The 26267-nt window shown below is 40.9% G+C and overlaps 1 long non-coding RNA gene across 1 annotated transcript; it reads right to left on the bottom strand.

The window, feature by feature from the left end:
- Nucleotides 1–1684: 1684 nt before the first annotated feature.
- On the bottom strand, nucleotides 1685–21609 carry LOC148057495 (uncharacterized). The gene is made up of 2 exons (XR_015699951.1): nucleotides 21476–21609; nucleotides 1685–4254 (listed from the first exon to the last, which is right to left on the bottom strand). It is a non-coding gene; the product is annotated as an uncharacterized LOC148057495 (long non-coding RNA).
- Between the last annotated feature and the right edge of the window lie 4658 nt (nucleotides 21610–26267).

Here is a 26267-nt window from a genome sequence, read left to right as displayed (position 1 = left end):
CAGTTGCCTGCTTAGCCCAGCTGACTATCTTCAACAGAAAACCAGAAAAAAGAAGAAAGGCTGGCAACACAAGAGGCACAGAAGGAAAAACTGAAGACAGGAGAACACTATACCTCACTCGCTCCAAGGATCATATCTGCTTGCTTGCAAGCAATATGGAATACTTCATTTTTTTCTAGGGGCACTGGATCTCCCAGTCAGAAGGAGGCTGAAAAAAAAAATACAACCTTGCATGCTGGAGAATATTTTACAACACCTGTCCTTTAGCCTTTGGTGTGTCCTTCTGATCCTCTTTGCCATCACCCTTTCAATCTGCATAGTCATCTTCCACCGTGACTGACAAACGTAGTCATTAAAATCACCAGCAGCCTCTCTACTGACCGTTGCAAGATCATCCACCTTGATACCTTCATCCATCTCAGGGATTTACAGTTCACTTTAAATTTATAGTGCAGCAGTTCTGACGGCTGCTAAGGGCTGTCTCTGACTAGGGTGTACTTAGCAACAAGAAAGATAACAGTGCCTATATATTTATATGCTTCTGTGGCATTCATCACCATGAGGGAAATCCTTGCCTGCCTGGTTACAAAGTCTTTAAGATGGTAGTGTGGGCTCAGATTTGACCCGCAGTCCAGAGAGAGCTCTACCCTCAGAAAGGAGAATCCATTACCTCCAGTTCAGCTGCAAAGCCTACATGTCTCAAAAAATGTTCAGGTGAAACATCTGGTTTGAATTAGGTATGATCCTCAGATCAGGCTTCACATATCCTTGAGGCTCACTCTGAAAGCTTTGCACAGCTCTTGAGCTAATGTGCAATGCATCGAGATGTGTACTCTGACTTGGTTTCCAAAGAACAGCAGAGCACCTCAGGGGGCAGGACAGGGAAGGACAGCAGTAGCCAGAACCAGAAACTGTACTTTCCAGCTCTCTGAACCCTTCCTTCCCTGTGCTCTATCAAGCCCTGAAGCCAAACTTGCAAAACCTCGGCTATTGACTGGACCTCTTATCAGCACAGATCCCTGTTCAGGATAATGGGTGCAATGGTTTTGTAACACACACAGATACCCATGGAGGACTAGACTGAGACAGCACTCTTTGTGAGCTAGACCGTAAAACCAACCAGCCGACCTCTGCTAAAGAAATACTTGGAAAAAAAAAACCTGTCACTCTTTGGAAAGATCTGAAGCTGGCATTCCTCATCATGAGCTTAAGTAACCTACTGCATCACATTTGACTTTTTCCCAAATGAAAAAAAGAAAACCAAACAAAAAAAACCTCAAGAGGGAAGTAATTGAACACTTGGCATTTAAAAGGAGCGAGTAGCCTTCTGGTTTTCTAACAGTCGGATACATGTAGGCATAGGGCTGTTTTTTTTTTTCCTACCCTGAACTCTCTACTGAGAACATAACTGTTACTGTAATGACTCAGAGCCTTGGAAAAAAAAGTCTGCTGCTGACAAACACTAATATTAACCTGAAAGAAAGTGGGAGAGAGAATGTAATGTGTGACTGAAGAAGTGTAGGCAAGGTGATTATTACAGAGAGTTGTTTCCTGAGGGATACATTCAGAATAAAGGAAGAATATAAAAGTTTAAGCCCCTAAGCTGTGAAGAATGGGGTTTTTTGAAATTATAATTATCAGTCTTGTGCTTAGATATATTAAAAGGAGAGGACTGCTAGCAAAATTAGGACACAAATATGTTCTCTATTTCTTATTTGTAATGCAAGACAAATATTATGATGCACACAACATACAATAAAACACAGAAATATTCAAGTGAGAGTTACAGGTGCTTTACAGCGATAGAGACTAACATTGATGCTTTCAGAAGTTTCTACAAATTTTTTACAACTCCATCTTGGGGTCCTCAGACTGAAACCCCTTAGGAATTTTAAGAGAATTGTCCAAAAGAAGAGGCACTCCCAGTGCAGAGGTATTCATTTTTAATGCTGCTGCCATAAAAATTACCAATGTCCAGAAACACTGAAGAGAGCATAAAAGTAGCCCTGTCTCTTGAAATCAGTGGCAGGTTTGGTTTGGGCTTTCATAGCATCAGGATCACATTCTTGTTATTTAGCTCCAAAGCAAGAACTGCATGGATTCCAACGCAGAAGAGATGAGCTTGAAGAGAGGCAGCTCCAGCATCCTGTGTCATGAACGAGAAGTTCAAGAAGTTGCTAGTTGAGAATATCTTAAAAGTGCTGTCATGGAGAACAAAGGTGAGCTATCCTGCATAGAAAAAGTCTATTCTAAGATGATATATGGCAGTTTGATACGCCTTCATTTGAGGGAGGAGAGGTTGAAGTCATAATTATATGATAAATATACTAAAGAGGAGAGATTTTGGGAGAGCACGTATGTTAAAGCTTAATCCTTCAGTCCTTATACAGGCATAAATTCTTCTGCATTAATAGACCTTCGTCATCCTCCTCAATTACATGACCAGATCGGTTTTTTTCTGTAACAAACTACGCAGAAATGGAAGAAGATGAACTTTCCCTAATTCATTCCCACAGGTGACTTGGTCGAAGTAGAGAAACGCAGAGCTATCTGTGGCAGAGGAAGTGGATGAAACTAGTAAAATAGATCTTTTGGGTAAGCCTTCCTCCAGTGCCCCACCAGCACGCAGCAGTCATGGATGTGGAGGCATCCCTTTCGGCTTCCTACCCGCTTTTCAAGGAGTTCTGGCAAAGGAACTTTAAAAGGATTCAAAGGGGCAGCTGGAAACAATGACAGACAGGCAACAAAATCATCCGTCCTCTGTGCCTTCTTGGGACTCGGCAGTCACCAGAGCTTGAGCTATCCCCCACACAAAGGACAGTGCGACTGGCCAAAGATGTAATAGGGAATGCCTTTAATTTGCACTAACGCAGGTACCAATGATCTCAGTCTTAACCTTCATTGAAAGGAAGGGAAAACCAGCACAGAGAATCTGGAAGCAAATGTATGCTTACAGCCTCCTGATGGCCTTTGAGAAATTGCACTGGTAGGGGATCATTCCTAAATCTGGTTTCAGTTGCTGGCTGGTTTAAATGGGATAAACAATTCTGAAGTAACTGAACAGCTGGACATAAATACAGTAATGTGATTATGTTTGATAAAAATCTAGGAATTGCAGTCTGGTTGGAACAGAATCAAATGACTTCTTGCCAATTGACTTTATGTAAGACAAAGACATAACTATGGAGTATTAATGAAGTTACAAGGTGTAGTCCTCAAATAACACGATGAGATTTAATATTCATAGGGCACCATGCATACCTAGATAAATAATGCATATGAATGCCAGTCTGAATAATTTACATAAAAATCAATCTCCTTTCCTGTTTCTGCACTGTGCTATCCTCCAAAAACTGCATCAACTTCTGATATAGTTTTCAGAAGTGTTTGGTCTATGGTTTTTATGATTAACTTCCCTAGGAAGACAGATCAACGAGAGCTTCAGAAAAAACATCCGCCTGTCTTATGTTTCCTTCCCTGGATTGCTCTGGAGCTACTGAGGAGCCACATCTTCTGCAGTGGGAGTATTTATAGGACTTGTAATGAAACAGGTGAATGTAATTGACAAAATCACCCAGATACCTTGAGTATTCCTGGACACATATTACTGTACCTCGCTAATGGAGTTATTCCAACGTTTGCATGTACTTTTAACTTAGTTTGGACACAGTTTTTTTTATGTGCACAAGTTGGATACTTTTGTGCATTTCAAATATGTAAGTATATGCAACTACATATTGCTGTGCTTTCTGTAGTTTATTGAAGGATTTGATCCTGCATAATGCCGGTCTATGCAATGTCAAAAATGACGAACAAGATAACAAGCCAGAAGAACCTAATTCTTTCTTAACGATAGTGAGGCTGTAGAGCTGTCAAGTTTCTTCTTGCCTGGTAGCAAAAGTATGGCCTAAAAGAGGAATATGTATTGCGGCTACGTGTTCCACTAGCATGACGGGGGCTACACTAGTTCTCCTGTCTCCTCAGACATGCCTGCTTTCTGCCCACATCCTCCTCCTTTTTCACCATGCACTGCAGGCTCAGGAGAGTACTTCAAACTCTTCGCGTTGTTCATGATTTCAAACAATTTATGCTTGCCTTTGAGCAAAACCTCTTTGCAACTTCAGTAGGAATTTGTAGGACTAACACCAAATTTGCATTCCACCATGGAACAGCTAATGCAGATCCTCTCCTCCAGTTGCTTCAGCTTGACAGAAGATCAGGTCTTTTAACAGAACACCAGACTGGAGACGGTTTCTGAAAAACATCAGCCGAGAACAGGTCCAGTCTTTCATGTGCATTGCACTTATTTTCAGTCAACCCCATTGAGAAGAAAAATAATGCATTTATTCTGTGGCCCAAGTTTCACTAATTATTAGAGACACTACAGTCACATTAGTGAGGTGCATCCCCATGAACTGACAGAAAAGCGTGTACAGGCAGACTGCAAATAATTGCGCTGACAAATGACATTTCACAGTCTATGGGTGGTCTTCTCAAAATAACATTCAGTGTTTGCTCAATACCCCCCAGGCTGATAGGTAATTTTAATAAAACATTGTCTTCAGGAGAACGAAGAAAAAAGGCACTTGTGGCACAGCCTAGAAGTTAGATCTTTTTTTTAAAAAAAAAAAAAAATCATTTCACAGGTTCTTGTTTAAAAACTGACTAAAAATCAATGGAAAGTCCAGTGAATTTAGATTAGACTCAGTAAGTACAGCGCCTCAGTTTCATTCCTTATGGGGCAGATCCTTCTCTTATGGACTACGTTCAGAAACACTGGAAGTTATAACATTAAGCCTCCTGATTAACTCTCGTTTGCATACTGCGTAGTAGTCATTTCTGAACCATTTACTTTTTTTTGGTTAGCAAAACCAGCAAGCGTCCCTTGTGCGGCACACGTACCATCCACACAAAATTTCCAGGGACCTGAATGCCAGCAAACCGCACAGCTGGCATCCTACTCCTGGTCACGCTTGGCATGAATCTGATGTTTTAGCATTGGATGGCCGCAGGCTTCGGTCACATGCTGGGTTACGTGACTCGCACCTCTTAGCTTTTTGACGTGATCGCGTGGGAGCTCATAGCATAACTATAAATCCAGGGCTTGCTTTCTGTTCATTTCCAGTATTCAAGCCAAGTGAATGTTAAAGCAAGCAAATAGAAAAGCCCGGTCTGACAACCAGGTCTCACCAGTCCTGTTGTAATTGGGGTGTGCACAGCAGTAATTGCAGGACATGGTTTTCCCTGGGTTACTACTGCAGCAGATTTACAGATACTGCTCAGGAGGAGGGGTTGCAGTGATAGCTCCTGTGTTGCACGACAGAAGGAAATGGGAAGCTCAGAGCAGCTGTGGAATTACAGCCCTGAAGCTACAAAGATGCGTGGTTTGGAGAGGTCAGTGTCTCCGCAGAGAGGTGAAGGTGATGCCTGGTCTGTTAATGTAGCCCCACTGCATTTTTTTGAGAAATATGACTTTAATATTTCCCCCTCCCCTATAAAAGACTCCCAGGGTAATAATAACAATAAAAAACCCTCCCCCCAATGTTTTCTTTTTAAACACATCAAGCATCAGAAAAGCTGTCATTTCAGACCAACTTCTGCCCATCCCTATGGCAACTAATGGAAGCATTTAATACTATATATACAAAATGTAATTTGCTCCCCCGCCATCTCTAGTTATACTCTTCTTTTTATGCTAAAATTGCTCCATGACGCCTACAATGTTTGGAAAACGCTTCTGAAGTGACATGCATCAGAGGTTGAACGTCACTGAAAAAAGCTCAAGTGACCAATTAAAAAATATTGATTTTAAAAAAGCAGTTGAGGAAATCAGCAAAGGCCAAAAATATCTTGTCTGAACAGTCATATTTGTAGTCTTGGAATGCCCAGTATTAAAACTAACAATGTCTTCGGAAAAGAAGGGGGGAGAGGAGAAATCAGGCACTGATGATCAAACCAGCAGAAGTGACAGTATTTAATATCTTTGCAGGCTGCAATCAGCGGTCCCTGTCATAGAAAGAACTTTAAAATCTATGAAGCAGTCTCTGGAAATCCTTCCTCTGCCTAGCCCCTTACAGCTTTAGAAGTTACTTAAAGTCAGCTTGAACTCCGGGCTTAAAATATTAAAATAAAAATAATGAAAAGATAAAAGTATTATGGATTTTTTTTAATCTCCTTTTCAGAAGGGAGAGATGTAGAGTATTCGTTGCTTACAGCTCTGTGTTATGAAGCTTCTGTAACAGAGAACACAGTTACAGTTATTATTTGGCCGTCCAGATCGTCTGCCTTGCTGTTCTCTATTCCTTACATCTTTTATCTATACCTGTTTCAAGCAGAGCTGAGCACCACACAGAAAACACGTTATTAAATACAAGCTTGCTAGGAAATAACTTCTTTCTGTTACTCGCTTTGAAGTGGTCAAACATGCACAAAAAGCATCTCAGTTTCAAGTAGGCCAGATTTAAAGAAATATATAAAGATATTTTTGTAGTATGTAAACATATAAATCCACATGTATGTTTGTTTATATACATAAATAAACGACAAAGAAGAGAGCTATTGTGTGGTAATACACCACCTTTGTCATTGTTATAACAGTAACAGAAACTCCCAGGTTATCAGAATGTCTCGCAGGGATTTCAAGTGTGAAAGGGGTCCACTTCATTAAACTCAAGAGACAGAGTAGCTCTGCCATTGCCGGAATTCTTATATTCTTTATTAGATTATGGTGCTCTGCAAACAAGACGTCTTGTAGTAATCACCAGTCAGCAAAGAGAGGTATCACCTACAAACTAGGCTGAGTAGCTTTATAGTAGGCTTAGAGAAAATATGAAACTTTATGCAAATGCTGTGCCTCTTCAAGATGCCCAGCACCAGCAAGAGAGAAGTACCAACTAACTTAGGAGAATGGTTTTTTACAGTATTTCTTTTGGGTTGTACAAAGGAAACTCAGCTTTTGCAGCGGAGGTAAGTGGGCACAGCACCATTACAATGGTGACTGAAGCCAGACAGTTCCAGCTGCTTCCTCTAAATCATCTTTCTTGCACCTTCCTTGTGCTAGTCCTCTAGCAGGCATAGACCATTGGCAAATACCTATGGCCTCCTAACATGGTTAAATGAGATGAAGGTCTAACCAGGTATCTTTCCAGCAAAGGAACCACATAGAAAACTAAAGTTAAGAGGAACTGACCATGCCTTTGCAATGTCCATCCCTGAAATATTGTCTATCTGGAACTACAAGTCGTGGGTAGATGGAAATAGCAACGTGCCAAAAAGGAGTAGGACAGTCTAGAGGAAGCAGGAGACAATTGCTGTATGGAGTCAATATTGCAGCATACTATAAAACAGCTGGCTGCAACCCTGTGACATGGGGTATTTCATGTATTTCTTATTTGGCTTGTGTAGGTACAGGAGAACAAGCAGCTCAATCCAAGCTATGTAATGCACGCAGATAAAACCGGTCTCTATTTAAATCAGGTCCTAAACTGAAACTCACTGACTGTGGCAAGGATTTGGTATCCAAGATGTTTTAGTATTAGGATAAAAAGGGCTTCTGCCAGCAAGCTGTGTAAGAAACACACTTTGTCAGAGAGTTCCAAGAACAACTTCCCACAAAGTCATCCAACAACAAATTTCTCATCAGGGCTGGACCAGGGGGACAACTGGAGCTCGAACTGGGGTACCACCCCTCCTCCTGCTCCAGGTTCTCACACCTGAGGAAGTGCTTCAGCTGGGAAGCTATTCTCCATGGGCTCAGTACGTAGTCAGCAGCCAACAAAAACCAATTACCCCAAAGGTTATTTCAGAATAATCCTGCCTCTCTTTCCTCACTGCTTTTGCAAGGAGCCCACAGAAATGAGCTCTCCGTGAGAATCCTCCTTTTCCCCCTCCAAGCCCAAAGGGGCTCTTCATTTGTTCCTGTGGTGGCTCAACATCCACAGCTCATGGGGAGGCTTCCGTGGGTCTCATAACAAATGAGAATGAGTTGTCTGGCTGTAGAAATAAGAGAGAATGCGCTGCGCTTGGTTTAGCTTGAAAATGGGATATAGTGTATGACTAAATTAAAGTGTCCCTAACCAAAGGGACTAGTTGGACAGTATCTATAGCAGCTCTCTATTGTATACGATGGGCTCCTTTGCCCAAATGCTGGCACTACTGAAATCAGTCTGTGTTTTACACCCATCTTCTGCAAGCCCACTGTTTGACCCCGTGTGAATAGTGCACATTGGGAGGCATTAACATTTTTTAGTTATGTGAACTTTCACTACTAGGCTGTAATTTTCCTCTCAATGCCTGGAGCCCATGAGAAAACGCAATTTGCTGGAAACAATTGTAAAAGCCTGAGGAGGTGAGGATGGGAACACACAAATAGTGTGCGTTTAATAAGAGAGAGATGTAGCATGCTCTCCAGGAAAAGGATTACTGGAGAAGGAAAAAGTCTTTGAAGGCAGTACTTAATGCAGAGTTGCAGTCTAAATGACAAACAGCATAGTGGGATAGATCAATAAAAGGACAGCAAACAACAACAACAAAAGCACAGATTCACAGAAATACAAGACAGAAGGGGACCTCGAGAAATTATCTAATCCCTGCGCACCAAGGCAAAATTAACATCACCAAGCTCGTTCTTCACTGACGTTTCTCTAACCTACATGTTAAAACCTTCCTTGAAAGACAGCACAGCCTCCCTGGTAGGCCTTTCTAGTGTTACAATACCCTTAGGGTTATAATTTCTTTTCTTAAAATCTCCCAATTTCTCTGCTGCAAATTGAACCTTTTTTCCCTCTGGTGCATATCATGAATAACTGAGCAAGATGGTGTAACTAGAATGTCTTACACAGAAATAATGTATTCAGTTACTTTGCTGAAGGGAGAATTATGGTCCTCTGTAGGTGGCTGGAAAGCCGCCATGATACTCTGAAATATGAGAACCTTTGAAGAACACAGTTGACCATTTTCTTCTCAATGAAGAAATGCATTTGACGTGCTTAAAATAAATATTTGTCTAGCCTCTCACGCACTCTGCTCTTCAAGCCCTCTCTGTCTTCTGCAAAGGTTTTTTCTAAGTTTTGTCACCTAAGAAAAGGATGCTGTTTAGTTAATTTATTTAGTAAGCCATTGGACTTCCCAATCGTCTGGAGAATTGTGGCAAAGCCAGATATTGTCATTATTGGTAAAAAAAAGCCTAATTGTCACTACTATTCCAATAAGATGTCCTTCCATTTTCACATCCATGACCTCTTTACTCTTACAACTCATATGTATTTCTGTAATAAATAAATTACTGTCATCTAGTCACAGACTTCTCACCATCTTCTCTCTCTGAGGATGTCTGTCACCATCACATTGATTTGTTCCTTTAAGTCATATTCACCAGCTGAAACTGGGCTAGGGCAATGGCAAGTCCGAGATTCAGCAGCTGACTCCAAAGGGATAAGATAGAAGGGCTTGAATATGACAGGCAATCACAGTGGAAAGACCTACACTGCGCCCCTAAAAAAAAAAAAGATAGTTTATTCAAGAGTAGCCACAGCAATGTATATTCAGATTGGATTGGCTAATAAATACTCTGAGCAGGATAAAAGCTAAAACTTGGCAAATGAAAGAGTGGCTTGCCCTTGCAAGGCAAGAGCAAATGCTGCTGCTCCTAAGAGCGGCAGCCCCCAGCCCCGTGGGTGCTGAGTCTCTGCCACAGAAGCTGGGTTTGCGTCTCTGCTTGCCACTGGGGGAATTGGAGGGGCCGGGGCAGCAACTGCTGCTTCTGGGAGGGTCTGAAACTCCCCGGCAATAGCTGCCTGGCAAACCAAACAACCGAACCAAACAACCGAAACAGAGCTCTGGCAAAGAGCTCTGTAGCCACTGCTGTTACATGGGCTCCCTTCCTCCCTGCAGTATGCTTCGCTATGAAACTCTGCCTTGCCTAAACCTAGAGCTGGCAGGGAGAAGGAGCCCAGTCATGACCTGGGGTTGAGAAGATCATATATCCAAGATGTAATTAACTGAATGGATTCCTTCTACTGTGATTAGAAGGGACAGCTCCATCCCAGCTGCATTTTGTTCCTGAATTCATTGCAGATCTGGATTTTCCTGGGAGATTTAGCTAAGCACTGTGTATGTCTGCTTTAAACAATCTTCAGGAAATAAATCATTTACAATTTGTGCTATTCCACTACTACTAATTCTTTTTCATAATTTGCCTTTCTGAGTCCCTAATGCCCGTAGTCATAGCTCAAAAGTCCCACTGTGGCAGGCAATGAAGAAATAATCCCTGTCTGAAAGAATTTACCATCTAAATATTTTCTCATTGAAATCAGTAGCAAAAGCTGCTGGGAGAAGGGCCTCCTTGCTCCGTGAAAGAAAACAGGGGAATAGCAAAGAGAGCACGAGGGAAGGACAGACCATTACAATTAGTGGGACACCAGGGCAGACCTGCTGTGTCTTGCCATTGTTTCAACTCACAGGCACAATACACAAGCGCTCCCTGCATTTCAGTAAGGTATAATCACATCGTATTTCTTCCTTAGGTGATCATATGCCATTTTCCCCCCTTCCCAAGACTTCCTTCATTCCTGGTGCTCTTCTGGGATCAATTTTTTTACATTTCAGCCTTTCTGCAAATTTTTAGTTTCTGTTGCTCCTCCACACACAAAGACCCAACCATATGAGATTCAGAACACTAACTTTTGATGATAAGAAGGGGCAAAAAAATACATCAAGCTAAAGGCAAGCAGCATAAACAGCAGAGCAAGCTATTTTCTCCAGGATATATCTGTTCTGGCTCCAGCACACAGAGTGGCACCCTAATTACAGGCAGGACAATGTATTTCAAGTCTTGATCTCTGCCACACATGAACATCTCCTTTAGAGCAGGGGTTGGTAGCTATGGCATGGGTGCCAGACAGGGTATCTAAAAAGATGCTACAAAGGGAGTAATGGCACTGGGAGAGGCATCATTAGGAGGCAGCCGTCAGCAGCTTCTGGCTCCCAAACCAGATGCTGTTGATGTGTTACACAGCGTTTAAGTTTCAGGGGTTTCCACTAGTACCTATGCAATCTAACCTGGAAAAGAAAAATAGAAGCCAGACCATTCTCTGTCTGATCTACATCTTAGAAGTCGCTAAATAAGGCTAGGAAATATTGGGAGAGATCCGGAAATACAGATTCCAGTAAATAATTGGAGAGGTGCAGCCCGTAGGAACTGGATAAGATGGAGAGACCCTCCATGAAATAGACAGAGAAAGCAGAACTGTTCCCATCTGAAATATGTGTAGCATAAAGCTTCTATAGGGAGTACATACATACACAGAGATGCACACACATATAGAAAAGTATGTAAAACAAATTCAGGTGATAGGTTAAAACTATTTCTCCTTTCTGCACAGTTTGTTCATCTCTAGTGGATATGGACCCCCTATGAAATGGTGAAATAGCCGCCCTGACTCAGACGGACTTCCTAAGCTGCAGAAGTGTGCTTTTTACTCGGCTAGCTTAGGCAAAAAGTACTCTTTTTCTCTAGTCATTCTCTGGCAAAGTGCAGTATATCTAATTTTGTTAAATTCCAAAACAGACTGTGCACCAAAGTACTTGTAGGTGTAAAGCAGAATGTCAAGGATGAGTCAAAGATTAATACCTAAATTATAGAGTGTGAAATGGGAATTACAGTCTTAAATACTTCCTAGTTCTTAACGTGATATTTACCTAGTCTAAAGCACCACTTGCATTGTAACAGGCAAAATGCTATTCCCTTTAGTTAAAGGGGATTCTTTGATAGTCCCAGGCTTGAGCAGGACAACTGCATAGGCTGGAGTGGCAATTCGATGATTGACTTTTACAAACTTCAGCAGAACTCTTATTCGGTACAGTACTCACGTAAGTATACGGCTATGCTTCAGTCATACCTACTTTCACTGTTCTGCAGAACAAGGATGAATTTAAGACTGTACTTAGAATAACAGATGCTTGACTAGTTTATTTCCTTCAAACATATTGCTTCTTCCATGATTGCACTGTAAGATTGTCAGGCAAGAAGTTTTCTGCTTTCACCAGTCTGCCCCTTCAGTTACCTCATTGTCCTGTTTTTCATCCATCCTTACAAAGCTTTCTTTTGCTTTCTTAAAAAAACCAACAACAACAACAGCAAAACCCACAACAAAAAAACCCTAAAAATAACTTGGCTACCTTAGCAGTAGTCTTAACAAACCAAAGAATCTACGTGATGCTGTCAGTGCTTCCTGCTTTCTCATTTTCGCCTTTTGCCTCTTATATTTAATTGCCAGCTCTTTGTGGCAGGACCACTTTTTTCCTGTGTGCATACAGTCCTATAAACATACCTGGAGCTTTTAGACGCTCTGTTAAAAAAAGAAAAAAATAGAGCATAAAGATTAGAGTTCTAATCAGCTTGTTAATTTCTCACTGTCATTAAGCACAACATCTGGTAAAGGTCCAAGGATATATTTTTTTAAAAACACAGCTGAAGAGATTGTAATGATACCTCATTTGATTCATAGGCTAACACATGGGAGTGATTCTAGCAACGCTCAGAAACAAGTTTCAGCTGCTTCTCGGAGCTTTTCCAACTAACTTTTGGTTTAGTAATCAGTGCCCAGCAAGACCAGTGCTGCTCAAACCACATGCTTCAGCAACCGCTACTTTGCACTGCTCATTAGCTGCTGACAAATAGGATACAAAAATAAAACTTTGGGAAGCAGACTTAAATAGACTTGTGAATTGGTTATAGAGAACCCTGCCAAAAAGGGATTTTATTTTTATTGTAAAGGAAAGGAGGTTCATCAGTGAAATAGTTCCAGGGACCAGACTTTCGAAAAACTTGCATTTTTATCCGTTAAAAATACTGAATAGCTACACAGACACTTATTTTTAGTAGAATCTATTAAATATCACTTCTTGACATCAGCCAGCTCAGACTTACTGTACTCCAAAGTATCAATTTCATATTTTAGCATCTTCAACAAGTCTTAAGATGACTTTTGCTCTATACTTAACCATTTAGTCCTCTACTTAGCAGAACATAATTGCTAAAGAAGGCAACCAGAAACAACAGAGAAGAGAAATCTGCCGGTAAGTTATTGTCCTTGTGCTTCCTGGAAATCCTTTATAAAGTCAGGACTATGTTTACAGCAGAAGGCCCAAGCTCTCCTTCAAGCAAGTTTTCCTCTATAGTCTGTCTTGTTTTCCTTCCAGCTATTTCTTATATTATGGAGACTCAGGCACTTATTTTGCTGTCTCTTAATGCAACTCACTTCGTCTAACATGTGGATATGTCAGAGAAATAGCCCTCTATCTCTAGATACAATTCTATTGCCCAAATCTCTACTATAAAGACTAGAAAAGTGACTAAAACTGAATTGGCACTCAGTAAGTGTAAATGTAATGAGAAAGTAAAGCTAGCTGAATGCCTGTAAGGATGCAGGCTGCTGCATTTTGAATATACTAAAATACAGAATACTTATGAGACCCCTGGCAAAGGAAGGTATTGCAATTCTGTAAACATCAAGATATTAAAAGCTTTCATCATCAGTCCAAATATGTTTTGCTGAGCACTGGTCTATGATTTTACTCATCGACCTAGCATATCTATCCATCACTGCACTTGGTGATGTGTATGATACTCAGTCCTGTAAAGCCTGGTAGAACAAACAGAGATGGTCACTAATTTAATTTTTGGGATTCTGCTTTAAGCCTATGGCACAGTCACCCCTGAGCATCTCACAAACAAGACAATTTACAGTATAACATTCCTAGGAAATAATGAGGTAGCACCTACATAATTACGAAAGCTCGATTTCTTTTTTTGTTTGTGGCTGTGCCAACTGCAAGCACGTAAATGGTATTGAAGCCTGTCAGCATCTTACTGAGCGAGCAATCCACAGAGAGAAGTAAAGAAAATCAAGGTACTCAAGGTTTATTCAGGTGTTGCACTAAATGGTGGTAAGATAGCCTCACTAACATGACCTATCACCTTGAAAGGAGGATTTTGCAAAATCTCTGTGGCTAATTTCAATTTTTTTATTTTCAGATACAGGAAGGAAATTGAAACACCAAGTAACTAAGAAAAAGAACATGGGCTGGAATCTAATGTTAGCAGTTATATTTCAACAGCAGTGTCAAGAGAAGCTTGCATTTCTGAAAGAGGTCAAAGTCAGTAAGGTAAAAATTTCAACCTGTGAGAAATTCTTGCATAAAAAGTGACAGAAATTACTCCTGCTGAAATTTTCTGAAATGGAGAGGGACATTGTGAAACAATTAGGCTGAATAACTTTATGTGAAGTGTGGCTTCTAGTAAGTTTTGGAGAAAACAAAATGTACCTGTATCATAAAAAATGCCCATAATAAAGGACCAGAGAGAAGACCTTTAGCCCTATTCTTGTGTCTGTAGGTAGGAAACACAAGAGATCTCCAAAGCTAGTAGAACTGCAAGGGAATTCACTTTCAGATATAGGCTCTTGCACATACATAATTGTCCACGGGAACGTAGGCAGTATTTTCCTTCATGTGAGCTGATCCCCCTCTTTAGGCAGACCCATAGGAGGACTATAGTGAAGCAGCATTTCACTCTACTTTTTGGCTTTAGCTATGGCATTTAGGGAAATTTGTTGTTCATCTGCAGCAAGTATATTTGTAAAAGGGCCCTACCATTTTTAGTAACAGGGAAAAAAAACATACTAGGATTTTAAACCTGAGAATTTTGTGTGACTGTGTATGCCACCTTCCTTCCTACCCCCAAAATACCAAGGTTGGCAAATTGGGACAAAACTTCAGACAAGTATTCAGAGTCACGTGGAAACCCATTTTGGCATTAAAAGAAGAGTATACCTAACAGCCATTAGCAAAAGCTTGCCTCTGCTGGTAACTCTCAGTATACGTTTGGAGTAGTTAAATTAACCTTCAGGAAAGGACTTCCGGACCTGACTTTTTAAAGTACAAATCTTCAATAATTGAATATCTTAATTTTCCCCCCCTTCTCTTTTTGCCATTCTGCTTTCTTTTTAGCACGCTCTCATCAAGCCACCTGCTTTCTGTCTGCAACAAACGGAGAGCTCTGCACAGGTAAGGGTCTGCTTCAGATGATTTGCCACATTAAAAAGAAGAAGAAAGTGTTACTAGACTGTTTCTAGTAATGGAAAATTTGATTTCTTGGGCACAAATCAAAAGCAAAAGCATGATGAAGAGCATTAAAAAGGAGAAACAAGAGTTCCAGTATCTCATACTCTGACGAAACAAAAACAAAGCTCAGAGAATGCTAGTTATGTATAATCTGAAAGAAAATAGCAATGAGAAGATAAAAATAAAAGTGGATAGAGTCCACGTTAATCACAATAGAAACCTGGAAAAAAAAAAAATCCGTGGTCTAAGTGCATCTCAGATTTTGTACTTAGTTATAGAAACTGATCTACTACTGGAGTAGCACTGTTGACTTGCTTCAGAATAACAGAGGAGGAGCAGAACCAGAGAGAATTATATGCATTTCACTTCCCTTACTCTGAGTTTGGGCTACATAGTGCTTAATTTCATTTTAGTCTGAAAAATATATTAGTGTCTGGAAACGTATTGCCATTTATGAAAGCCTCCTCTGCTTCTGTCATCAGCAAAGTAGGTTATCCCTACTTTTTAGCTAACAAGTATTTTTGCTGCACAAAGGATGCTGAGACTTGATTCAAAACTTGTTCTCTTTTCCACTATATCATACTGCTCTGTGACAGCTCTCTACTAAATGTCCCTGTTTCATAGGATTCATCTTGGTAACACCAACATGCAAGGGAGATACATAGCTAAGTGGATTCCTTCAAACCTGTTATTAAAACAGCTCATACCAAATGTTTGAAGTTTTAGGTAATTATTTCAATATTTGCTACATTATTGTTATGATAATGACTAAGAACATATTCAATCACTGCACTGTTTGACAAACACACCATTTGAAATTGAATGTTGCTTTTTTTAATAAGATGTCATAAAATATGCATACAGTGTCTCTATTACCAGTGTTACTGCAGCACAACTCTTCTGGTTCTCCCATTCTCATTCTAAATTCTTGCTTGATATTACTGAGAAGCATCAATACTTCTGCCAAGTCTGATTAGCATGCAGTGACTTGATACACATGCTGAAAGGCAGAACTAACTGAAATTTCCAGGATACTACTAGATTATGCATTTCTCTGTGCATGCAAAAAGACATACTTGTTCACATAACTCTGATACTTCTGTTGATACTTCTGTCAACATCTGTTCGGAGAAGTGGCTATTGGCACGCACTTATCTGTGAATCACTATGCAAATATATGCAACTACAGTGAAACAAGTCCCTAGAAGATTTGAACAAACCTGTTTACTTTTTGCAGAGTTAAAATTTTGAGGTGACTGACAAGTCCATTGTCACAGCCCTTATGGAAGCTGGTTGCCTGCTTTTTCCACTGATAAAACAGAATATTATTTGAGTACAAGAAGCATTACAGTGAACACAGCAATTGCCAATTCTGGTAACCTTTTGCTTGATCCTGTTTCATTGCAGAACGGTAAGGTATGTCCTCAAGGGAATCAGGCCTGGACATTGAAGGTGATATGAAGTGAGTGTGATATTGCCGTTTACCAGAAAGGATGGATCCTCTATTGATAGACACTGTTGCTGGACACCATAGAAGAATCCTATAAAGACACCTTTATTAAAATCAATACTCCATTTATACTCATGGAGACATGCAAATGAGAAATTAGTGTGGTGAAACTGATGTTCTCTTGGCTACTTGTTAGTGGTCCTGGTCAGATGCTCGTGATGAAGGCCCAACCAGGATAGTTCTGACTAAGGCAGATATCATGCTGCTCCTTAAATGAAATGTAATACTCTCTACTGTCTGTCTGATCAGTCTGGGCTAGACTGTTTAGAATAAGAGGCATTACCGAACATGTTTTTTTCACTGGTGACCTTCTCAGGTATCACCCCTTCCTACAGCTGTTCCAGGAGCCACGCACATTAGCAGGTGAGTGTGAGGCTGGAGTGAAAGCTTTGTTATTCCATTCCCTCATTTGACATAGGAAGAGAAAGAACTGGTGTACTATATTCTGCAGCTGTCTACCTCCAAGGTTATGGTAGCTCATACAGGTACAGAGGCAAGAGGTCAACAGACACATGGTTTTTACTACATCTTCCTCCCCTTCACGGTGCATGCAACATAAAGCACTATTTCTTTCCCTGCCTCTCATCTTTACCATGACTGCAGCAGTCAAAGCGAAGAGGGAAATTCTACAGTTTACTTTGAGAGATGGAGTATCCATCTGAATCCATTAGGACACAGAATTTCATGTCCCAAAATGCTACATGACAATTGCAGACCAAAGAGTGAGCAATTTCTTAATCCCCACCTCTGCTTCATCTTTAAAACTTTAGTTTTTTCATTTAACACTCTCTGCATACCTCAAAGTAACCTTTTTCCCTATCTCAAAACAAGTAAACAGTTCTACCCCCTCTCAGTTTTAGAAATAAATATTATTCAACGTGAAGGGCTGCTAGCATGGATCCTAGCTTTTCAGGACCAATGTTAAAAGCTTTAAGCAACCTGTTCAGAGATACTGTTTGATAATGAGTCAGCTGCTTCTACACTGCGTGTCGTACAATAAGCACAAGTAATCTTGCCCTCCAATCATGCACTGTCAAACCACAGGGGGCTAAAGCAGTAGCTTAAGACACAGGATTAAGCGAAGGCAGCCCCCCACTTCAAAAAGCAGATTAAGCATACGACAGATGCTTTGTGACAATTTATGAATAGTATATGCTGACCTGCTTTTTATGATGTTGATTGTATGATTGCGTTGGTTTGATTTAATTAGAAGACACAGAGAAAACCTGAAATACTTTGTAAATATAAGCTACCTACTGATAAACACCCCCAGGTCAGTTTGCGATAAAACCCAAGTTCTCAACTGTGGAAAGCCTATTTCTAGGCTCCAGCCAAGCTGCTAGAATTTCTTTGGCCAGTTTGGAGACTAAGATTAAAACAACTCCAGTGACTACGCAAAGCGTAGTCCACAAGCGATATGCTAAAAAGCCAAGTAGCATGTCATAGAGATTCAACTGGTGAAGGCTGAAGGGAACTCGTATCACCCTGTCCCCATGATATTTGGGGGGGGTGTGTGTGTGTGTGTGGAATCTTCTGGTAAGATAAAACACCTAAAGTCAATTTTCCCCACTTGTTTTTTCTCTCTATTGCTCATATTTAAGACCTTTGCATGCTCAGGATAAATTGCAGGCGCCCACAATCTGAGCTTGAGGAACTCAGAAGGCATCACAGCCCTTGGCTCTGAGGGTATGGAAATCGTACTATTCTGCAGCAAGTAAAGACACTAACCCTTGCATGAAGGGGCTGAACTCAGAGGCACCAGATGTAGCTAGCTCTGGTTGTTATAAATAGCAGCTTAAAGGTTCATGATTAAAATAATCTGCCCCTTGCATATGGAAACTTTGAATGCATGCATACAACATGAAATAATCAACGAGAGTTGGTTTCCTTGCTGTTGATCTGTTATTGTAGAAGACTTGCCTATAGACCACCTGGGAAAACCTGCACAGGGGCAGGAAGGAGGGACTTGTGGTTCCTCCAGTTGCATGCGCTCCTTCCCACTGGGGAGATGACGTTCTGCTATGGCATAGCATAACATTTTGATCTTCTGGTCACCTGTTAGGATGTGATCAGGTTGGACATCCCTCGTAGCTGGGCTTCTGTCTGAAACAGCATGGGGCAGGAGAGTGGATGCAAGCAAAGAAGAAAATGAAATACGTGCCCAGGTAAGTGCCTATTTGGTATGGAACTGGGAGGGACGCTCTTAGTCCCAAACCCAGAAGTACCCTGGGTCCCATAACAAAGAGGAAGGCCGATGTATTCATCATATAGCAGAGTTCCCAGCCAGTTCAATGGGGTCATGATTCCCCCGGGAACTCTTGATAGATACTTCTGCTGTTGCTTCTTCTAGCTGACCTCATCACAAGATACTTTTGCCTGCATAGTGATGTTCAGTCTCCCACAGTCAGTGAACAGTATCCCTTGTACATATCAGAAATTCAGCCTTCAGCTTTATCCAGACTTCTGTGTTCATCACTGCATTAGTACATGACAAATAGCTCCATTTAAACATTTTCTGGCTCTGCCATCACAGACTAATATCTTACTGCTGACACCAACACACTGCCTATCTTGCTGCTCTGCTCACTCGTGAGTTATCCATTTGCTGGGTATAACCTCTCTAAGCCAGTATATACCCTGACATTTGAAGGATTATGCAGGGCAGCAGGTTACAGAGGTAAAGTGTTATTAATGTTTCCTGCAACATCCAGGTCATAGCTAGACAAATTTTTTTTTCTGAAACATCAAGTGAGAAAGATTATATACAGAGTTACAGAAATATTTTTTTGAATTTGGATCTGTTTTACCAAAGTCTTTGTTCTCAGAAATAGCTGTCATTGGGCTGGGGGAGAGGGGCACGACAAACCAACCTGAAAAAGTAAAAACATTGTACTCCGACATTTTTTATAGTGATGTATTTTGCTTTTCAAGCACAAAACAACTTCCATTTGAAATGGCTTTCAAAATGTATTTAAAAATTATTCAGAAAGCTCAAATTGAAAACACCACTCTGTTTCAGACCAATCAAGACACTTCTTCACCACAAGTGATTCTTTTTAGTTCTTAATTCTGTGAATTTTTGTTTAAATATTCATCGGCTCAAATCAAAATTACTTCTTTATTTTCCTATGACTGTCAGCAAATCATGACACCCTTCTTCACATTCAGCTGTAATCCTGGACCCAATTTAAAAGAATATTTAAACTTAGTCTCAGAATTAAGGGCTCATTAAGTACCTGTTCAGGTTCTGCACTGAATAACTATGAATGCCAGGTATGCTGAACTGCCAAGCTTAGCAAGGCCTCCCCAGCCCTCCTTTCTCCTCTTCACATTTTCTAAACAGGATTTTTCTCCATTGCTCAGTGGAAAAAAGAATGAGTGTATTAGAAATTATGAGAAGATTCATACATTTCAAAGATGCTATTCCTGACCTTTTGATCATCAGAGAGAAAATAAAGCATCATCTGCAAAAGTTCTGTATTTGGAGGTAACGTGAGTTCTCTTGGGCACCTGAAGGGTTCTTCCTCTCCCATCTTCCCAAACAGATATTGTTTATTTATCCAAAGAAACAGAAACAAGGACTGACTAAAAAAACAACAGAAAAAAAATTAAGAGAAGGGACATCTTTCTTACAGAAGGCACCTGACCAATGAAGTTACCATTATTCCCCTTTCCCCCTCCTGTCTTACTCTATACAAATAGAATCAGCAATCAAATTCACACTGAAGTCCAGTTCTTCATTTTTCTGTAGTTCAAACACGTGTTGGAACAGATTAGGCTCCATTTGTATATACATATATTAAAAAAAGAACATATTTCAATTAAAAAAAAGACACATTTCAAGCTGCTTATATTTTGTACATTCACATACATTTCACACATCGGAGGAACAAGCATGCAGAACCAGCTACAAGTGGTTAAGTTAACAAACTCCTAGCACCCTTCCTTTGTTCAGCTCCCACAAATTTCTACTGCTGGTGGGTGTAAGTCTTTTGAACTTCTTGAAAGCAACAAAGAGAAAAATGTAGATCAGTATGTTTAACCACGTTCTTCCCTGGGTTGCAGGCAGAACTGCTCTTGTTTTGAAGAGGAGCAATATGCACGCATCCAAGGAAGTTCTGGTGAGCAGCTCACAGCATTCCCTGGGGCTTCTCTGTTTTTTCTGTATTTGTTTATTGGTTTCAATGGGACACTTGTATCCAGAGTATCCAAGTGCCTCAGACATCACTCAGTTTACTTTCCTCATCAGCAGAAGGAAGAGAAGTACCTTGAGTTCTGCTCTCTGGGTTGGAAGTTGAGATGAGTTGGTGTGACCAGAGGGATGCTGGAGAGTCTGCCCACCCCTCCACATGAGGGGAATTGCCTCTGTAAGAGGTGCCGGTTGTATTCCTCATAACCATCCTAGCTTCTAAACGCCATGAAATACAACTCACTTGTTAACTTGTTGTGAGGCCATACCTTCTACAGATAGTGAAAAGCTGGCCTAATGCCTTGTAACAATATTGATATACACAGTTATAATAAAATATTTCCAAGCTACCGCATGGCCAGAAAGAGAAAGGAAACTGCTGTTGCTAAGACTGCAGTATAGAAGCTTTCCAATATTTTAGGTAGTTAAAAGGAAAAAAAAAATAGTTTGGAGAAGGAAGGAAATTGAGGGAAGAAGTAGGAAACTCTAAGGCGGCCAGAGCCAAGAATCTGGAAATTAGAAAGGCTCTTTAGAGGAGAAGACAATGTAGAAATAGTCTGCTACCAAGCAAGGTAGATGGGAGCTTGAACTCATATTTGTCACTATTTGTAGACTCACTCCCAGACGTAGCAATAAAATAAACACTTACCTACCTCATTACATCAGCTTCATGGTGCACCCAAGAAATCCTGCTCCTGTTTGATCAGAAAAGGACACGTGAACTCTCTCTCACACGTTTGCCTAACCCAAAATCAAGTTGCTAAATTGTTTAGCAAACAGAAGAAACAAAATCTTCAGGAGCTCTACCTGCCCTGCTCCTGTAACAGCCTAGCTAAGGGCAACCCACTCTGACCAGGTGGAGCCCATTTCCCCTTCCCATGGGGAATCAGCAGGGCTCTGACTGCACCTGGGTAGCCTCCTTCAGGCTGGGCTCACCGTGCTTCATGGCAGCTGGGAGCTTTTGAAAGGTTAGGGGTTGCTTAGAGGCCAGCTAAGGGGAAAAGGAAAACCAACGTATGCTGCACCCGCACTAAGCATCTTCCCACTGCATCCCAAAGTTGCACATTTGGTTTCCTCAAGTCAGGAAGAGAAGGGGGGTTTGGTCCTGCGCCGCTCCCTGGGGAAAGGCTGCTCTGCCAGCCTGCCTCTGACTCACTGTTGTGACACTCGGTATTAAAGCTTACGTAGTTTGAAGATCAGTGGAAAAAAGGCATTTAAAAACCCTGTTATTTCACCTGTACCATTGACTTTTAAATAACTGTGCTAATTCAAAAAGGTTCATCGTTATTTACCACATCAGCCCCCTGAATATACCGAGCATTGTTCCCAGTTATTGTAACCCTCCTTTTTAAAGTGGATTTAAGCCATTATGGTCTATCACATAAATCCTTCTTAGTTTGTGGATTATTGACCTGGTAGGCCCAAACAGCTCCATCTGTCCGTTTAAATGGGCACGAATGCTGTGAGTGTTTATTGCTTTCAATCCTATTATTTGTAAAGTGCTTTCTTCCTCTGTCTCTGTGTAGGTACGGTCTGTATTCAGGGACAATTTATTGCAGAGTTCTTGTCTAAACTCTTTTAATTATAGGGCTTTCCAGGGCAAACTGCCCACATACAGTAGCATAAGTAAGTGTACTGCTACTTAACTTGGGAAATGAAGCTATTGACTTAGAGCCAGCCCTTAGGAGTGATATAAAAGTTGATAGACTGGAGGCATCTGAAAGTGAAAAGGGACTCCCGTTTGAAAAGTTGATATGAATCCAGTCTTAGTTAATGAAGCTGTTATAGCCATAGAGAAAGTTACTTTCAGATATCTACTCCAAGTGGTTATTATGAATGAGCTAAATTGATGCTCTAAGGGACATTTGTTGAAGGGAAAACAGGAATAAAATAGTTTATTACCTGTTGATATGTGTCAGGGGTCAGAGTGAGAGTATGCAGAGAAAAACAGGCATTTTTCATTAGTCAGTATTTGTCGGTCAAATCATTTACAAAGACCGAGTTAATCATCTCGACGTGTTGAGTCAAATAATTTCTGATGGAAGTATTAAAGTGCTATATAAAGGTTCCCTGTGCAAGTAAGCCTGTTCTCCTGCACCACAGGTATTCGACACACAGAGTTATTAGTTAGGCAACGTAATGAAAAGGCTGGAGAACAAATACAAAGACAGAAGTCTGCAAAATTTGGCTGCCACCTCAGCCTGATGGATTTCATTGCTGCAGTTTCGTCCTCTTCCTACGGGTGAGCCACTCCACCTGCCACCAATGGGCCAGGCCACGCAGAACGTGTGGATGTAGCTTCCCAGTCTGCAGGCGGCTTTGCCTCTGACACGGCTGGCTTCTGTTTGCAACAGAACCGTCAGGTACCAGGATCTTCTCAAATCCAGAGCTAAGGCCAAACTGTGAGTGAAGCTGTTGAATGCATTTGATCATACTGTTTCATATATGATGGTGTTAACGTAAGCATACTTGTGTGAATAGACACACACAGGCCAGGCCACTTACTGCTTTTTTTTTTTGCTTATATGAGTAATTTCATGCATTTCTTTAAGTCATTTGGATCCTCTGACCCATTCTTGGGTCTTTGACTTACTGTAGGATTTACACAGTACCAGTGACACTTTGTTCTGGCAGTGAGAAATGTGCTGGCCTCTGAAGACAGTCCACCTAGCAACTTTTAGGAGGGAGCAGAAGCCTCCCTGGCTGAAGCAATTTGAGATTCTGCCCTGTTATACAGATTCAAAGCAAAAGTTTGAAGTATTTAGGAACCTTTCATTCCCCCTTTGGCATCACGCTGAACAGTTATTTTGGGGGATGAGCACATGTAATCCTGCCATGCTGGATACTCAGCCTAATGGAAAAAGAGAGTGATCCAGATGTTCAGCTGCACCTTGGGCCACTGTTGTAGCAACACTTGCGAAATGCTGATATGCTCGAAGATATGGAAGGTAGTGATAAAGAGCATCTCTGCAACATTAAAAATTAAAGCTTTGCTCTCTGAGATGTAAGCAGAACGCTACGTTGCATTCTGCATATAGCATATCCATAAGCTTTGGGATGGTGCCTAGAATTTTAAGTGAATATTGGTTTCCTTACTGTATAGTATCAACTGGCTTTTTTATCCTACAGAAGTGGCAGCTGAGCATCTGATAGAGGAGCATGTAGGAAATAAATGTGTGTATATATATATTTTATTTTTATATATCTAGTATGTACATATACACAAACACAATAAAACTGCATGTAACCGATTCTGGCCACAGTCACCCTAGGTACCAACAGAATATATTTAACCCTGAGATATTTCTATGAAAAATCAGTCAATTTGTGACAGCATTATGTTTGTCCCACCTTAGTCTCGTTGAGATGAAATTACCCAAAGCTCTTGTGCAAGTGGAGGGAAATGGGCTCTCTGCACGTGACCACAACCTCTCCACCAGGGCAAGAAAACTGGGCTCACTAAAGAAAGCTCAGCTCCATCACCCTGAATGAACACGGAGCCAGAAGGGAACCTCTCAAATGCTCACTGTTACTGCTCTTACATTCCAGTCGCCAGGAGGAGGGAGGAGTTTTGGTATATTACTGGAAGCTATTCATTTTATGAACCGTACTGCTAATGTGGCTTATATTCCATTTGGCAAACTAAATTAGTTTCTGAGTTTATATTCACAGTAATGAGGTTTATCTAGTTAGGCTATAAAATTGAACTTATTAATTGGGCATTAGCAAAGACGGGTTTCGAACAAGTTTTTTAGCTATTTTAATAGCTAGGACACTGCTTTAGTGATGACTTTAATATTGTCTTAAAAATCTGATCCAATGAATTATGGAGGCTGAGGGAAGACAATCACTGCTGTAATAAAGCAGTCCACATTATACTGAAGGCATGTAAACTGACCTGTTTCTGTGAAAGCCACTCTTCTGCCACTTGGTTTGATAGGCTAATAAAAAGAAGGGACACATTGTAGTTGATTATAAGCTTTTAGATCTTATGTTTCAGGAGACTGAAATGTAAGGGGTAAGACAGTACACATTTCTTCATAGGAAACTTTGGTCCTGTCACGGATTCATGTATTCTTCTTATGATAAAGGGTGTGAAACCGAATAAATTGCTATACGTAAGTCTTTCCTCATGAAACAGAGCAATAAAAATTTAGAAGGTTATCAGGTTACGCAGTTGATGGTTATAGTCTCAAAGCATACCACTAAGTGGACATATTACATAGTACAAGTCTCATTGCCACCTGGAATTCTTTTAAGCTATGCAGTAGTTATCTTATGTCATTTAAAGGGGAAAGAATGATGAATGCTCAATTAATTGTAAAATCAAAAACACAGAGAGGAACCATCTGACTATTTTAATACACTCATATGAATGATCTTCACGGCTGCATCACTCATTTTAACATGAAATAGCCAGTTGTGCAATAAACCAGTTTGCAGGGATGGGCCAGTTCTGCTAAGACTTTGTTAAAAATTTCATCCTGAGCTGGGTGGAAGACTGAAGCCAGTCAAATCCATTGAAATCCATGGGATGTGATCAGAGTGTTTGAATCTTAAAGCAATTCAAAGTGAAAGTGACTGTGAATAAGCACTGGGGTATTTGGGGAACCCTAGCCAGACTGGTAGGGGGTGGACTGGGATGGATTCTGCAGCACCTAGCTACGGTGAACCTTAACCTCGGTGAAGGTATGCCGATGGGCTGCTGGCTGGGCAGGTTTGGCAGCCTGGGATGCACACACTTTCTCAGTTCAGGGCTCTCTCTCCTCTTTTTTGTTGAATTTGGCTGCCAGCGCAGAGTAAGGCAACTCCTAGGGCAGCTGAAGGGTGCAGCTGAAGGGTGCAGCCCACCTCCTGGTCCTCCATGCACCACTGGAAAGGTGCAAAAACTCTGCAGGGTTCCAGCTGACCCCAAATCACAGAGCCAAAGCCATGCTGTGGCCTGATCTCTGCTCGTAGCCTGTGGGCAGAATGCAATGGAGAACAAAACATGCAGAGGAGTTTTAGCAGGAGGACTTCAGCTGGCCTTGTACCTTCTTTGTGCCAGACAGCTACTGTGAGCAGTCCTAGGACATAGTGATGAGTCTATGGAAGCCAAAACAGGCCCTTTTTCTCCAAATAACTCTGTTCTTCCAATTTATTTTTTTTTTAATCAGTAAAGACTATACAAGTAAACTCAGCGTGACTGAACAGAGCTTGCTTTTTAAGCAGTGAAGGCCAACACACTGTTCTGAAATCACAGTGAATATCAAATACCTGACAAATTGATGGTGTCTCCAGATGTTGAGAATAAATGATGCAGAAGAGCATAGATAATCTGATACATATCTAGACTGATCCCAAATGGTCCCAAAGGAGGAAGGTGGTCTAGCTTATGAGGACTTTATTGTGTTGCCCTCTACTCCCTCAAGAGATGTGGCTGCCTATGAGCTCTGTGCAAATAAA

The sequence above is a fragment of the Nipponia nippon genome, unplaced genomic scaffold (genome assembly GCF_047370975.1).
Source record: "Nipponia nippon isolate SJK-2023a ecotype South Korea unplaced genomic scaffold, ASM4737097v1 scaffold_1, whole genome shotgun sequence".
NCBI lineage: Eukaryota > Metazoa > Chordata > Aves > Pelecaniformes > Threskiornithidae > Nipponia > Nipponia nippon.
Note: the sequence above shows the minus strand (reverse complement) of the source record. Positions and strands in the feature narration are given on the sequence as shown.